The following is a 15627-nucleotide window of genomic DNA, read 5'->3' as shown; positions in this document are numbered from 1 at the left end:
AGATATGGATTCACTTGTAACCATGAACTCTAATGTACCTGTGTGTTTTCCCAATCAATTATTGTCATGATTGTGTGTGATTTATAGATCAATTCTTGTTATTTATCTGGTTTAAATGGCAGTAATGATTTTATGAACTCAACTTTTATTTCAATGATTGTAACCCTGTGTTTTAATACTGTATGCCCTACAACGTTGCCAATGCCTGTTATCCCTGCATCGTAGTATTCAAAGGAAGGAACCTTTGGCCTATTGGAATATTTTTCCAAATTGATTTTTGAGTAGTTTAGATAGTGGCTCCAACCTTTTTAGATAGACGGTACACCCCGGTAGACCCCCGAAGCTACGTGGACTCGCCGCCTGTCAACTACAGATATGGACATTGTGTTATTGCAAGACCTCGCCACCAGATGGTGACATAGGTCTTGAGGGGGGGAACTGTGAGGAAAAGCCCCCTACTTTTCATACATGTGAACATCATGATCACCAGCATGGTTGCCAGGGTGCCTGGAGATTTGACTCTCACACATCTGCTCTAAGAAGTGGACTTTGCTTACACTTTCTAAGGCTTATATGGCAGCTTTGCATTCTACATCTCTGAAGAGTGGTAGCCAGAACTACAGACATGCTCCAGCTGCTCCTTGTGTGCCCAGTCTTGGCCACTGCAGTGGAAGAAGCCACCATGTTTCCAGCCTGGCTCCATGGACCTAGAGCTAACAACAGCAGAATCCAGCTTGCTTTCCTGACCCAAGCTTACCCTGCCAGGCTGAACTCATTCCTTCTTAGTGGGAAAGTCACACGTACACACCCTGAGCCTGCAAGCAACCCATCTGTTTTAAGAATGGATTAATAGCTCAACTGTTGATCCTAATTGCTCAGCAATACCAGAACAATAAATCTTGCCCAGCAGAAGATGAGATAAGAGGTAGGACATCTCCTGTCTTCATCAAGTCTTTTGTCTAACTTGGGTGGTACCTAGGCCAGCATTTGATTACCTATTGTCACCCTCCTAGTTAATCCCATTTAAACTTAAGTATCCAGCCATTCCCATTCTTACTCCAGTCTAAGTACCCTGGGGCCAACCCAGGCAACATTGCAGCTTGGAAATTTCCAGGTTCACTGGACTAAGGTGAAGTTCATTGGCCAAAGCAGGCATCCAATTAGGTGTCAGTAAGGAATGTCCAGCCTTCTTGAACCTCCCATCTCTCCTCCCTTGGACCTCCCAGTCCCTAAGGGTCTGAGGAAGCCTATTTAACCTCTGACCCAACTCCACTCATGTGTGCTTTCTATTCAGCAACCCCTATTACCCGCTGTCTAGATCCATCCCCAATTCTGGCCACAGTGTTGGGTCCATTTCCCCTGTCCTCTTAAGTCGCCATTGGAAACCTTCCTGGAAGACTACGATGGTAAATATTACCCTGTCTGTTTATCCATATATGTTCCCCTATTGATCTATCTATATTTCCTAGACCTGTGTGAATGTGTGAGTGTTTTGTATTTTTACCTTGTATGAAAGAAATATTATTCTAAATAAATTACAATTGATTTTTACTAAATTAGAGTCTCTTATTGAGCATTGACTCTCTGAACGGTTGAGCCTGGTATACAATTGATAACAAAGATTCCTTTTTGGGGCTAACTGTCTCTCAATCTAATTCCCCAATCTCATTTTGAGAGCAGTTCCCCTAACAGAATAGTGTTTAGGATGCTGGACTAGGACCTGTGACACCCATGTTCAAATTCCCATCCACCTATTAAGTTCACCACCTGACCTTGGCCCAGTCAGTCTCTCTTAGCCACACCAACAACAACAACAACAACAACAAATTTTATTTGTATCCCGCCCTCCCCGCCGGAGCAGGCTCAGGGCGGCTAACAACATGGCTCAGAGCCAGATTATACAGGTGAATAAAACTACATCAAACATCAAACATTTAATTAAAATCTGGTTAGGCTTTAAATTTAAGTTAATTTTTTAAAAGTGCTAGTGCTACATTTACTTTTTCTGATGGCGGTTTCCTTCGTAATTTCCATTTCGATCAGGGAAAGCCAGTCTGAAGAGGAAGGTCTTGCAGGCCCTGCGGAACTGTTCTAGGTCCCGCAGGGCCCGCATTTCCTCTGGAAGTTGGTTCCATAGGCTCGGGGCTACAGAGGAGAAGGCCCGGTTACGGGTGCTTTGCAGCTTCACCTCTCTCGGTCCGGGGACAGTCAGCAGGTTTTTCCCGGCTGACCTCAGTGCTCTCTGGGGTTCATATGAGGAGAGACGGTCCCTAAGGTAGACAGGTCCTCGACCATATAGGGCTTTAAAGGTAATGACCAGCACTTTGTAACGAACCCGGTATGTAACTGGCAGCCAGTGCAGTTCGCGCAGCCCAGGCTGTATGTGCTCCCATTTAGGGAGTCCCAGCAACAGTCTAGCCGCTGCGTTCTGCACCAGTTGCAGCTTCCGGGTTCGGCACAGAGGCAGCCCCATGTAGAGGGCATTACAGTAATCCAGTCTCGAGGTGACCGTTGCATGAAGCACCATTGCCAGATCTTGGCGCTCTAGGAAGGGAGCCAACTGCTTTGCCCGCCTTAGATGGAAAAAGGCTGACTTGGCAGTGGCTGCAATCTGGGCCTCCATTGATAATGCAGGCTCCAGTAAAACTCCCAGGCTCTTAACTCGGTGCGCCGCTTTCAACGGCGCCCCGTCGAAGACCGGGAGAAGTATTTCCCCTCCCCGAGCGCCCCGACCCAGACAAAGGACTTCTGTCTTCGCTGGATTCAGTTTCAGCCCGCTCTTCCTCAACCAGGTTGCCAAATCCTGCAGGGCCCGGTCTAAATTCTCTGGGACGCAGTCAGGCCGGCCGTCCATTAGCAGATAGAGTTGGGTGTCATCTGCGTATTGATGGCACCCAAGTCCGTGTCTCCTGGCAATCTGGGCAAGGGGGCGCATGTAGATGTTAAATAACATCGGTGAGAGAACTGCCCCCTGAGGCACTCCGCAATCCAGTGTGCGCCTCTGGGACAGCTCGCCCCCAATTGCCACCCTTTGTCCCCGATCCTCGAGGAAGGAGGCAAGCCATTGTAAGGCAGACCCCCTCACCCCTACATCGGCGAGGCGGCGGGTCAGTAGCCGATGGTCGACCGTGTCGAACGCAGCCGACAGGGTTGTTATGAGGATAAAGTGGAAGTGAAGAGAATGATGGCTGTTGCCCCAAGCTCTTTGGAGAGAGACACCTTTTGGTTTGGTCAAGGAGCTGGGCTTTGTAGGGTTTTCATGGTCACAGTAATAGGTCAGGAGGGGAAAAAAACCTGAACTATTCAACCTTTAAGGGTCTTTTGGACCTGGGACCCACATATCCAAAGGACTTCCTCCTCCATACAAATCTACTGGTCAGTCGAGACCTTGGTGTTTTCCAGACTGCCTTAAAGTTCCATTTTCATTCCCTGATGTTGCATGCTTTTTAATTGCATCCAGACAACTTTTTCTGGATGCAATTAAAGTGCATCCAGTGCTTTCCCAGTTCTTCTTCCTTTTTTCAGTGTTCCTTTAAAAACTGTTTTTTCCCATACTTTTAATTTTCATTGTAAAATGAATTTGCAAGAAAGACGCTTCCTCAGAATCTGAACATTTCTCCCTTCCTTGAGAATTGCTGCCTAACCCCCCCCCCTTTTTAAATCATATGCCAGCTGTGAAATGTATCAGTGGTGGGAGGCACCTGCACTGAAATATGCAGTCATTCACATTAGGAGTACCGATACTAGCAGCCAATCATTGCCCTATTTATTTCATTCAAATCCCAGAGTAAATTATTGCACTGGGTGGCATTTTCAAACACATTTTAGTATCACTCTTTGGTCTTTCTCAGCAAGACTGGGTAAATCTGATGGAGACTACATAGTTTGGTTTGGAGATGTAGCATCAGATCAAAAGGCATGTCTGGCTAGGTGGTTTCGTTCATTTTCACTGAAACTCCTGTTATCCTCAAAGTTCAATAGCCAAAAAAAACCCCAGAACCATTTTCATCAGGGATGGGTAAGATTCCTAGCCTCCCGCTGGTGGCAGGGTTTCCCCTGGTTTTGGGGCTCCTAACCCACCAGCATGGAGCTGGCCAGCAGGGGGATCCCTGCCCCTAAAGAACTCTGTGCCCGCCACCGCCTCCCCGCGTTTGCTGCCACTGCCCCCGAGCACCACCGCCACCTCCTCGTGCTCACCCACCGCCTCCCTGAGCACCGCCACCATCTCCCCGCACTTGCCTGCCCCCTCCCCCCACTTGCCCACCCCCGACTCTTCCAAAGCCTCCCGAGGCTTGGGAGGCTTCGGAAGAATCTAGGGTGGGCATGGCAGTGAGCGCCCTCTTCCCTCCCAAGAGGCTTCGGAAGATTCTGAGCCAAGCCGACTGACTCGGCATGTGCCCACCCTCCCGACTCTTCTGAAGCCTCCTGAGGCTCAGGAAGCTTCGGAAGAGTCTGAGCCGAGCCAACTGGCTCAAACTGTGCCTGCTCCTCCCTTCTGAAGCCTCCTGGGCTCAGGAGGCTTTGGAAGAGTCCAAGGGCATGACTGTGATGTCATTGTGATGTCATCTGGGTGCGTGCGCTTTTTGCTCGCAAATACAAAAAGTAGGGGGGGGAGAGTTAGAGGCTCGGCCTAGGAGCGCAGGCATCCCTAGTACTGGGCCTGCTTATGTTACAACAAGCCAGAGTCTGAGCACTGACATATTTGGGTAGCATTGCAAGACAATTGTATTTGGCTCTGGATTTTGCAACTGAGGTCAAGCAAGTATGGAATAACTGGGGCTTTTTTTACTGGGGGGAATGTGGTGGGAGTTCCAGAACCTCTTTGTAAAACAAAATTATAAAAAAAAAACTTTTAAAAGTTCGTGAGGGGCACCTATGTGTTTCTGATGAATTTCTCTCTTGAGAGTTCTGGCACCACTTTTTCCAGGGGGAAAAAAAGCCCTGGGAATAATTACTTTATATTCTGTATTTTCAGGTTCCAACACATCGCGTTATTGCTTTTAGCTGGGTTTTAATAACTTTTATGTTGTTTTATGTTTTATTTTTTAAATTGCCTCAGGCCTGGAGAAACAGCCTAGAAATTTTAGAAATAAACAAGAGATAGGGCCCATGGGCTTATGTACATTGGCCCTAACTCCTCCCCAACCTATGGGTTACCCATGACTGTGAACACATTTTATGTGCACGGAGACTCTGTGTACAGTCAGGAATCATGCCTTGGGTGAATGTATGGAAAAGGCTCGCATTTTGGGGGGAGCTCAATTCATGGTTCTGGTGTTTACCTGTAAAATCCATTATGTCTCAGGTCTAGGGTGGCCATAATTTCTGCAGGCCAGCCAGGGACACCTTGAGGGGGGAAGGAATGTGTGTGCGCGCGCGCTCTGCCGGAAACAGGAAGTGACGTCACTTCCGGTGATGTCATGCCACCGCCGGAAGCAGGAAGTAACATCACTTCCTGTGACATCATTTCCCCCGCGCCACCTGCCGGAAACAGGAAGTGACATCACTTCCTGTGACATCATTTCCCCCCGCGCCACCTGCCGGAAGCAGGAAGTGACATCACTTCCTATGACATCATTTCCCCCAAATGACATCATTTCCCCCAAATGCCACTGCCGGAAACAGGAAGTGACTTCACAGCACTTCCTGTGACGTCCCCAAAAATCCCCCAAATATCACCGCCGGAAACACCAAGATTATTTATAGAGAGGGAAAGGGGAAAATAAAGTTAAATAAAACTCTTTTTTTACTTTTTTCAAAGTGAGAAGACTAGAGAGAACGGGTTCCACGCTGAGAAGCCAGTCAGATTCCAGTGAGATTCCAGTGAGACTGTGCTGCATAATGCAGCCTATTTATTTTGTCCTGTTTGCTCTGTTGGCTCTATCTGCGCCACCTTCATCACTTTCGGGGTGTGGATCCCCCAGTGGGGTGGTCTCCCGACTCCCTCCGCCAGCTGTTTCTGATAGCCCTGCGCCCCCTCTTTCATTTGATATGTGTCCCGTGCGGGTGCCACCCTCCCGCCAGGAGATGCCGCAAAATGAGCCCCCTTGAGGCTTATGGCGGCAGGTCTCGGGGGAAGCGAGCTAGACTGCTGTTCTTTTGAGGGGTTATAGAGTATTTCGAGCCCGTCCCTGTGGCATCGGTCCCATCATTGTGGGACCCAGGGGGCCGGCGCAGCGGCCTGCTGAAGCAGCCTGTCACTAATAACACAGGTCGAGATGCAGGACAGGAACCTGGAAGTGACCCCCCGCGGGTCTCCAGCGACCAGCGCCGGCCTCTCCGCCGCCTCCCCGGCCTCCGCCTGCAGTGGAGGCCCGCGCGCGGGGCCCGGCGGCGGTGGAGGAGGCTGGGGAGGCGGCGGAGAGGCCAGCGCTGGTCGCTGGAGGGCCTCCAGCGACCAGTGCCGGCCTCTCCGCCGCCTCCCCGGCCTCCGCCACTGCCACCGGGCCCCGCGCGCGGGCGGGGAAGGCAGCGAGTGAGGGATGGAGCGTCCCCACGCATGCGCAGAGCCCGCCACACCGCCGCCAATCACCCTGCGCAAGCGCAGGGACGCTCCCTCCCTCACTCGCCGCCTTCCCCGCCCGTGCGCGCGGCCCACCGGCTCTCTGGCTGGCTAAACCGGGACCTCTAATGGTCCCGGTATAGCCAGCCCGGGAGCTGGGAATTGGGGGTCAGAACCGGGACTTTCCCAGGTGACCGGGACGGTCTGGCCACCCTAGAGCATACCCAAAGGACTGTCTAAGCCCATACAAACCTTCTAAACCACTAAAGACATCTCCTGAGGCCCTTGCTTTTTGAAATTAAGTTGGTGGTAACCTGGGAGAGGGCCTTCTTGGTCATGGCACCCAAACTTTTAATATATATTTTAGTTTGCTTTAATTTTTTAAGTAATTGTTTTTACGTTATGCTTTAAAATGTTCTAAATGCTCTGATTGGGAAGAAAAGTGGAGTACACATTTTGTAAATAAGTAAATAATAAAAGGAGAGAGGTGGTACAGGAGCTTCCCTTTCTACATATCAACATCCTTGTATATATAATATGAGTAAGGCTTTGATCTGGAGAGATCATCTTTTGTTGTGTTTATTTAGTGTTTCTTTTTGAGTTCCAAGAAAACAAATGGAAGCACCACCTAATGAGAAGGAAAGGTTTGAATTTGCTGCTGCTGGACAGTTTTATAGTGTGCATCTCTACAGGAGAGCCTTAGGAACAACTTCTTTTTCTAGAGGCAAACATCAGCCGTACCATAGCAAAGACACTGAAGAGTTAAGGATCAGGTAAGGAAAGAGCTCCGTGGTGCAGAGTGGTAAAGCTGCAGTACTGCAGTCTGAACTTCCTGCTCGCGACCTGAGTTTGATCCCGGCGGAAGCTGGTTCAGGTAGATGGCCCTGGGTTGACTCAGCCTTCCATCCTTCTGAGGTCGGTAAAATGAGTACCCAGCTTGCTGGGGGGAAAGTGTAGATGACTGGGGAAGGAAATGGCAAACCAGCCTGTAAAAAGTCTGCCGTGAAAACGTTGTGAAAGCAACATCACCCCAGAATTGGAAACGACTGGTGCTTGCACAGGGGACTACCTTTACCTTTAAGGAAAGCAAGGGTAATCCTTGGAAACCTTTGGCATCCATCCTCTACTGGAATGGATTATCAATATCACTGCCACAATGGTTACACTCCTGTGTGCACTTTACATTGGAATCAGTTCCACTGAATTCTGTAGGATTTATTTCTGAGTAAACAAGAGTAAGCTGAAAAAGACAGATCAGTACAGAACCAATTATTTTAAAAATTGTTTCTCTTGAAGTTGAATTATTTATATCAAATATGCTTGCAACAGGCAGAATACAGCTCGTGAGGCCATTTGAGATAATTAAAATAGCACAGAAGGGTTAAAAGTCCCCCTATACTGTGGCCCCTATCTGAATTGCAACCCCATATGCAGATGACCCTAGCCAGAGGAGGAGAATGGGCAGGAAGAGTCCTAGGTCACACCTATGCTAGAGCTTCAGGAGGCTGAAGTGAAAAGGTGACATTTCTGCAGATGGGAGAAGAAATAACCTCTGGTGGCATGTGGAAAAGGGGAGATAATGAAACTCCTAATCATTTTGGAGAAGAACCTTTGTTTTTATACACAGAAAGGAGGAGGAAGGAATCCATCTTGATTCCAGAAAATAGAAATGATTTATTTTATTTTATTTATTTTATTTAATGAACTTATGGTCCTGAGATCACTGGGAAGGGGTACCCCAAGTTACTGAAACCAGGGCAATGGATGCTTTCTACATGTTTGCAACTCCAAGAATTATATTGCTCCCCCAGTTGGAATAAAGAGGCTGACACAGCATGTTAGGTAATATTAGGCCACTTTATTAAACATAATTGACACAACTAGGATGGCAAGGGCAATATAAATGACAGGACAAGCCCTAGGGTCAATCCACGACCCCTCCTTGTTCTGCAACAGGCGAGCCACCCTGCCCCTGGCACAAGCCATACTGTTATGGCTGGTGCCTGGCTGGCCAGGCCCAAACTCCACCTTCCCCTGGGCAGGCATTGATCTATCAAGAAAGATCAGCCCCTGGGAAGGCTCCATTGTGATCAGAATTCACAGCATTGAGCCGTAAAGCCCATCTGCTGCTCATACAGATCACATGCACTCAAACTGGTGCAGAACCGTAGGTGCTCACCTAATAACTTCTGTAGCCCGTTTCATCTCCTGCCACTGCCAATGCCAAGCCTCTGTTTAGGCATTAGTGCCCACCAGTTGGCCCAGAGCCGACTGCAGCCCTTGCTTGAAGTCCTCCAAAAGGACCTCCAAAAATGGATGCCATCTGATCTATACATGTCTGAGCTATCAGCACGTATAGTCAGATGAGAAAGAAAAATGCCCAGGCCCCCACTCATGGCTTTCTGTTAGGCATGGTTGGCTTTGCTCCTGGCATGCTCCTCCCCAGCTGGGTCCAGAGCAGCTTGCCAGACTCTATGTGGAAGTATTGCGGACCACACCAGGAGGACCCCAGGCCACCTGTGCTTAATGTACTGGAGACCTGCCTGAGCCAGCAGAGAAAGGGCCTTCCCTTTCATTAGGCCAAGGTCATTCCCACCGAGATGGATGACCATTATGTGCAGCAAAGGAGCCCTCCTTGCCCAGAACGGCAGTGGCATAAGCCCAGACCAACGCAGGCCACAGCGACCAAGCCACTCCCCCTCTGCCCACTTGAGTCCCAGTTGAGACCCAGTTGAGTACCAACTGGTGACCTCCTGGTATGATGGGCCACCCAGAACACCATACTGTGCCTGCAGATGAGGATCTGCCACCTCTCATGATGAGCCACAGCACCTAAAAGACAACAAACAGTTAGAACCGAGAGCCAAAACATGCCAACTGGGCAAACTAGTAACTCACAATGCCTCTCTAAAAGCTCAAGGCAACCCCAGTGGGTGTATGGATGTTTTATAGGCAGTGGAGCGCCAACGGCCCACACATTGTATTACAGGGTGTGGAATAGCCCATCACTGCAACTGTGGAGGCAGCTCCGATCCTGAAAGAGTGGGTGCCAAACTTGACAACTCCCAATCCCAGCTTGGACAATGCCCTCGTGGTCACCGTCCAAAACTGGTATTTTGTGAGGGAGGAACCATCATTGTGGCAAAATAAAGGGCCGTCTTCCTCACCACTGGTGGACACATACTGCTGAAGGTCCTTAACTGGGCATAGATCTGGTAGGCTGCACGGGCCAATTGTGACCCCCAGGCCCTTCTGCTGCTGGTCAGTCTTAGATTGCCTGACTGTCAATCTGACCTGATCCCCTAGAAATATGACATCACCGGCATGCAGTGCCTGGTCCGAAAGGTCCTTGTGTGAATGCGCCACCAACTCACTAATTCTGAGGGCTCCAAGGAAAGAAAAGGTCCCCTGTGCAAGCACCAGCCATTTCTGACTCTGGGGTGACGTTGCTTTCACAATGTTTTCATGGCAGACTTTTTTACGGAGTGGTTTGCCATTGCCTTCCCCAGTCATCTACACTTCCCCCCCAGCAAGCTGGGTACTCATTTTACCGACCTCGGAAGAATGGAAGGCTGAGTCAACCTCGAGCCAGCTACCTGAAAACCCAGCTTCCACCAGGGATTGAACTCAGGTCATGAGCAGAGCTTAGGACTGCCGTACTGCAGCTTGACCACTCTGTGCCATGGGAGCTCCAAAAGAGACTGTTAATGTGGCCGCATTAAAAAGTGTGGTCTCAAACTTGGATGAACACACTTCAGGCCACACATGGCGTAATCCCTTAAGCACGGCTGGAGACATGGGTTGTCCGGTGTCAGCCCGTGGACCATGTTCATGGGACCAACCTTCCAGTATCTTTTTAATCCTAAAGTCCCCCGTGGCTTCCATGATGCCCTGGGATATGCTAGTGCTGCCAACTGTCCCCTGATGAACTTGACCCCCAACCCTCTGTCCTTCTGGTGCACACAGAACTGCATCAGGTGGGCCACTGGGACTGTCCAAATATCCTGCAAACCCACTGCACCCCTAAAAACCTGGAATTGCCAAGCCACCCTCTCATATGCCCTCCTGGGACTTGGGGCCAATGCTAAAAGGATTGCCCTACCAGCTTTGACCTGCCAAGCTGCCACAAGTCCTGGGGCGTCCGCACTGGCCAAGGGTTGGCTTCCGGCCCAAGCTGGTAGAAATGCTCAATCTGTTGGCGAGACAGGGTGTCTGCCATCCCATTACACACTCCTGGTACATGCTTTGCAAGAAATAACAGGTTCAAACGAAGGCAGTGGAGTGTGAAGACTTGAACTAGATTCATTACCAATGTCAATTTTGATGACAGGGAGTTGATAACATGTACAACAGCTATGTTATAGCACCAAAAATGTACCACATGTTTGGCGAGCTGTTCCCCCCTTAGCCAAATAACCACAACAATGAGAAAAAACTCCAAAAAGGCGAGGTCATGGCAGAAACCACTAGCCAACCATTTCTTGGGCCATTGTTCCATGTACCAATGTCCACAGAAATATATCCCAAAGCCTGTGGATCCCGCCGCGCATGAAGAAATCTGGAGGTCTTCCTCAATTTTTAGGTCTTCCCTCCAAAAAGAAACCCCGTTGGATGATTCGAGGAATTCCTCCCAAACCTCCAGGTCTTTCTGCATGCCTGCAGTCATCCGCACCCTATGATAAGGAAAATGAAGGGCCTCCATGGCATCACATAAATGCTGCAAAAATGCCCTCCCTAAAGCTGCAACCTTGCAAGCAAAGTTGAGGTGCCCCACGAGCTGTTGTAGCTTCAGCAAAGACACCTTATGTTGCTCCTTAAGCACAGATACTCTAACCCTAAGGCCCGCAACCTTATCTGCAGGCAGCTGTGAAGCTAGTTGTGTAGTGTCCAGCTCGATGTCCAAAAATGTTAGCACCGAGGTGGGACCCTCTATCTTTTCGTGTGCTAGCGGCACCCCCAGCTCCCCTGCCAGGCTAACAAAAGACTGCAGCAACTTGGCGCATTGCCTGGAGCCTGCGGGGCCCATGGAAAGAAAATCGTCAAGATAATGAATTGTGTTCATTAAACCTGACCTAACCTGGAGTACCCATTCCAAAAAGGAACTAAACTGCTCGAAGGTTGCAAAAGAAATTGAGCAACCCATCAGTAGGGCCCTGTCCATATAGTACATCCCGTCAAAGGTGAAACCACGTAACTCAAAATCTCTGGGGTGTACCAGCAGAAGGCGAAATGCCGACTTGATGTGGCATTTTGCCATCACAGCCCCCATGCCAAATCCCCTCACAATCTTAACTGCCTGGTCGAATGACATGTATCTGACCGAACAAAGGTGGTCGGGAATGGAGTCATTCACTGATCCACCCTTTGTGTAAGAAAGGTGGTGAATCAAACGGTATTCCCCAGGCATCTTTTTTGGCACCACTCCTTCTCATCAAGATCCTCCTTATCATTTTTTCCCAGTTCCCTGTAAAGGAGGCTGAATACATCCATGTACTCGCCCCTCAAGATTTTTCCCTGAATAGTAGCTGAAAGGTGATCCCTCAGGGGCATGGCCGGGTCGCCATATGGAAGGGCCCAAAAAGGTACAGACCCATAGGGAATTGAGAGGTAACCCCAAATGCCCCACTGCAAACCCTGCTACCCCCCTTGCTGTTCAATCTGTTGTTGTCCCCCCATGGGAGAACACCTAGCATTGCCTGGGAAGTAGACGCACTCTGCAAAGTCACCATGGCTGCTGAGGGTGCCAGTGGCTGTACTGAGGGACTAGAATAACCTTGGCCTTGCATATGTTGAAAAGGTGCATTCATAGCCCATGACGGACCAGGCTGGCTAGGGTGTACCCAAGGCCCCACCTGCCCCAGCATTGATGGGGCCATGCCAGTTGCTCCCGCAGGCACTGTTGATTGCAGGGGGGCCCAGAGCCCCCATGGCCAGATATGGGAGTGTTGTGGCATTGGGGACTCACCTTCACTCCCCCAGGGTGTTACTGCCACTGTTACAGCCACAGCCTGGGTTGACTGCTCAACCTCTGTTGCCCCTTCCTGAACCCCAGGCTCTGCGCCCTCACTGACCGCCATGTCCTGGTGTAGCTCCTGTCCAGCGTCTGCTCGCTCTGCCTTGCCCTGTAGAGCAGAAAGTCAGGCCAGTACCTCCTTTTCAAAAGTTAATTTAGAGGACTGGCTGGTTGCCCTGCAGTGTCCCTCCCAGATAGAAGGAGCCCCACCGGCACCCCTTTGCTGTTCCAATGCCTCCAGTTGGCCAATGATGGCCTGCCGCTAATGGGCCCCATCCTCTTGCTCATCTGGAGGGTTAGCCGGCTGCCCCGTTTTCCTTGGAGCCCTAGCTGGTTGTTTCCCTTTTGAGGGGCCCTGACCTTTCTTTGGTCCCATGTCTAGGGTAGCAAATTCTCCCAAAGACGCCCAGCACAGGCCAATGGACACACTGTGACCTAGCTAGGTGGGAGGGGGGTGGGTGGGCTGGCAAAACCAGGCCCTATATGCAAACCCTGCAGGAGTCCCAGGAACTGTCAAGGAGAGGGGGGTAATTAATACCAGCCTATGCCTAACCCCACCCTCCCCAGGACCAGCCTTATGCCTGGCACAAATGCGACCAAACTGCTGCACCCCAAGGCTGCTACAACTGGCTACTCCAGCCTTGCAGCCTACACCCCTAGTCCCCAAAATGGCCGCTGTGGCCCCTAAGCCTCAGCTGCTGAGATCCCTCGCTACCCTCAAGCGGCACTGCCACTCTGCCGCTCCCATCGCACTCTCTCACTGCTCCGGCCGCTGCAGCCCCACCCACATGCAGCACAGTAGCAAACCATGCCCAATACTGGCTCCCTAGCTCTCAGCCACTGGGAGAGCACCCAATGTGCACCTCTTTCCGCCGAGAGCCCAAAAGAACTGCGAAGGCTGGGCCAGGGCTAATATAGCCCCGATGCTCCGCCCATCCACAATTCCCTGGATGCCTAGGAAGGCGCCTCAGCCTCACGATCCTTCTGGGTCGGCAAAGGCAGCCCTCGGCCTGTAGCCGCCACTGTGGCTCAGCCAGAAGGGCCCAAATAGTTAATCTTATAATACCCTTTCCAAGAGTAAGTATAGAGTTAGGGATTAAATAATTAAATAAATCACATTTGCTTTTATTCTTACTCAGTCTCTTTTGTTTACAGTTGTGGTGATTGATTTTTATTTTTTTAATTAAAGTTCTTTTCATTTGTATACAATCATTCTGATTTGTGATCCACATTAAACCACTATTTGGTTCCTATGTACCAGGAGGGGGCAGCAGTTGAATCCAATCCCCTAGAATGCTTGGCTAAGCATGGTGGTCCCCTTGATAATGAGTGCAACTGAGAAGGCAGCACAAACACAGCACTCCACCTTTAAGAGGCAAAGTGACAGAGGAGCCTAATCTATAATCCTCAAATGGAGCAAGCTTCTCCTCCCCATTTGATGGTGGAAGTGACCCAGAGAGAGAGAAGGAGGGAAGGAAGGAAGGAAGGAAGGAAGGAAGGAAGGAAGGAAGGAAGGAAGGAAGGAAGGAAGGAAGGAAGGAAGGAAGGAAGGAAGGAAGGAAGGAAGGAAGGAAGGAAGGAAGGAAGGACCAGGCTGGGCTAGAACCAGTCATGGCAGAATAATTTTCTCACTCCTGCACTCAGCAGAAACAAATGCTTGCCTGCCCCACCCCCACACTGCTATTTGCCAATTAAAATCCTCAGGAGATCCAGTCATGACTCTCTGCCCTCAGGAGCTCAGGTTGTGGCCAGCCAAATCAACAACTGCCTCACCACATGTTCATGTGCAGCATAGGGCTCAGGCAGTGGCTAGCCAGCTCACCAGCTGCCTCAAATGTACATGTGCTCCCTCCATGACTTATGCAGTGGCTGGTTGTCATGCACATGACTGCCCATTGCCTCAGGGGCTTTGGCAGTAGCCAGCTCAGTAGCTACTGCACCTGTCCACCTTGTGTAGGGCACAGTCTATCCTTTGCTTGAGCCTGGGGTGGCCCTGGTGGGGTGTTGGTGGCAGTGATTCTGGGGCTTCATGAGGAACTTTTGTTCAAGGCCCCAGGACCACTAAGGCTGTCCCTGGCTATTTGGAATGTTCATCAACACATTACTCTGCTTTGTCTTATTCTTTCCTTAGTATATCTGTACCTCAAAATATGGAAGTCTGAAGTTGGGTTTAACTGTGTGATATCTATAGCTTAGTGTTACTAGTACTTGCTAATATGAACAGATCAAGTTGCTGTTAAAGACACAGACACAGGATTTGATAAAAAGCTGTCTGGGCCTAAAGAGGCGATATTTTACCAAGACAGTGATCCCCCCCCCCCCTATGGTGATTGGCTTCATTATGTTCCAATGGATGATTATTGTAAAAAGAAAATTTAAAAGGATTTAAATATGTACGTATGGAAAGGAAAAGGAAAGGTCCCCTGTGCAAGCACCAGTTGTTTCTGACTCTGGGGTGATGCTGCTTTCACAACGTTTTCACAGCAGACTTTTTACGGGGTGGTTGCCATTGCCTTCTCCAGTCATCTACACTTTCCCGCCAGCAAGCTGGGTACTCATTTTACTGACCTCGGAAGGATGGAAGGCTGAGACAACTGGAGCCGGCTACCTGAACCAGCTTCCCCTGGGATCGAACTCAGGTCGTCAGCAGAGCTTAGGACTACAGAACTGCAGCTTTAACACTCTGCACCATGGGGCTCTTATATATGTATGGCAATTAGAATAAATTGAAATGAGAAGGGAAAATAAAAATAAATACATGTTTCTCTCCTCCTCTTTTTGAGGAATAAGATTCCTCTGTCCACTTCATAGCTAGGGATTTAGAATGGGAGAAAATACAATTTAGTCATGCCAGGTTGCAGTTATTGTGAACATGAACAATTTGGTACTAAAAACATTATTTAAGAACAAAGAATGGTTTGAATTGAGAAAGCAAAGTAATTTTTGGAAATAAATATTGTTTTTAATAAAATGTCCAATTCAGATCCTCTAAGTTGGCAAATTTTACAGGCGTCTTCAAAGGAATGCTTAAGTGTCTTTAGGGTATCAACTTCCGGGAAGACATCTTCATGCCAGGGGTTTGGTCCTAGATTCAGCAGCCATTCTCCCAATT

The sequence above is a fragment of the Heteronotia binoei genome, chromosome 1, assembly GCF_032191835.1.
Source record: "Heteronotia binoei isolate CCM8104 ecotype False Entrance Well chromosome 1, APGP_CSIRO_Hbin_v1, whole genome shotgun sequence".
Classification (NCBI taxonomy): Eukaryota; Metazoa; Chordata; class Lepidosauria; order Squamata; family Gekkonidae; genus Heteronotia; species Heteronotia binoei.
The sequence above is the reverse complement of the archived record's forward strand: the minus strand, read 5'-3'. Positions refer to the sequence as shown.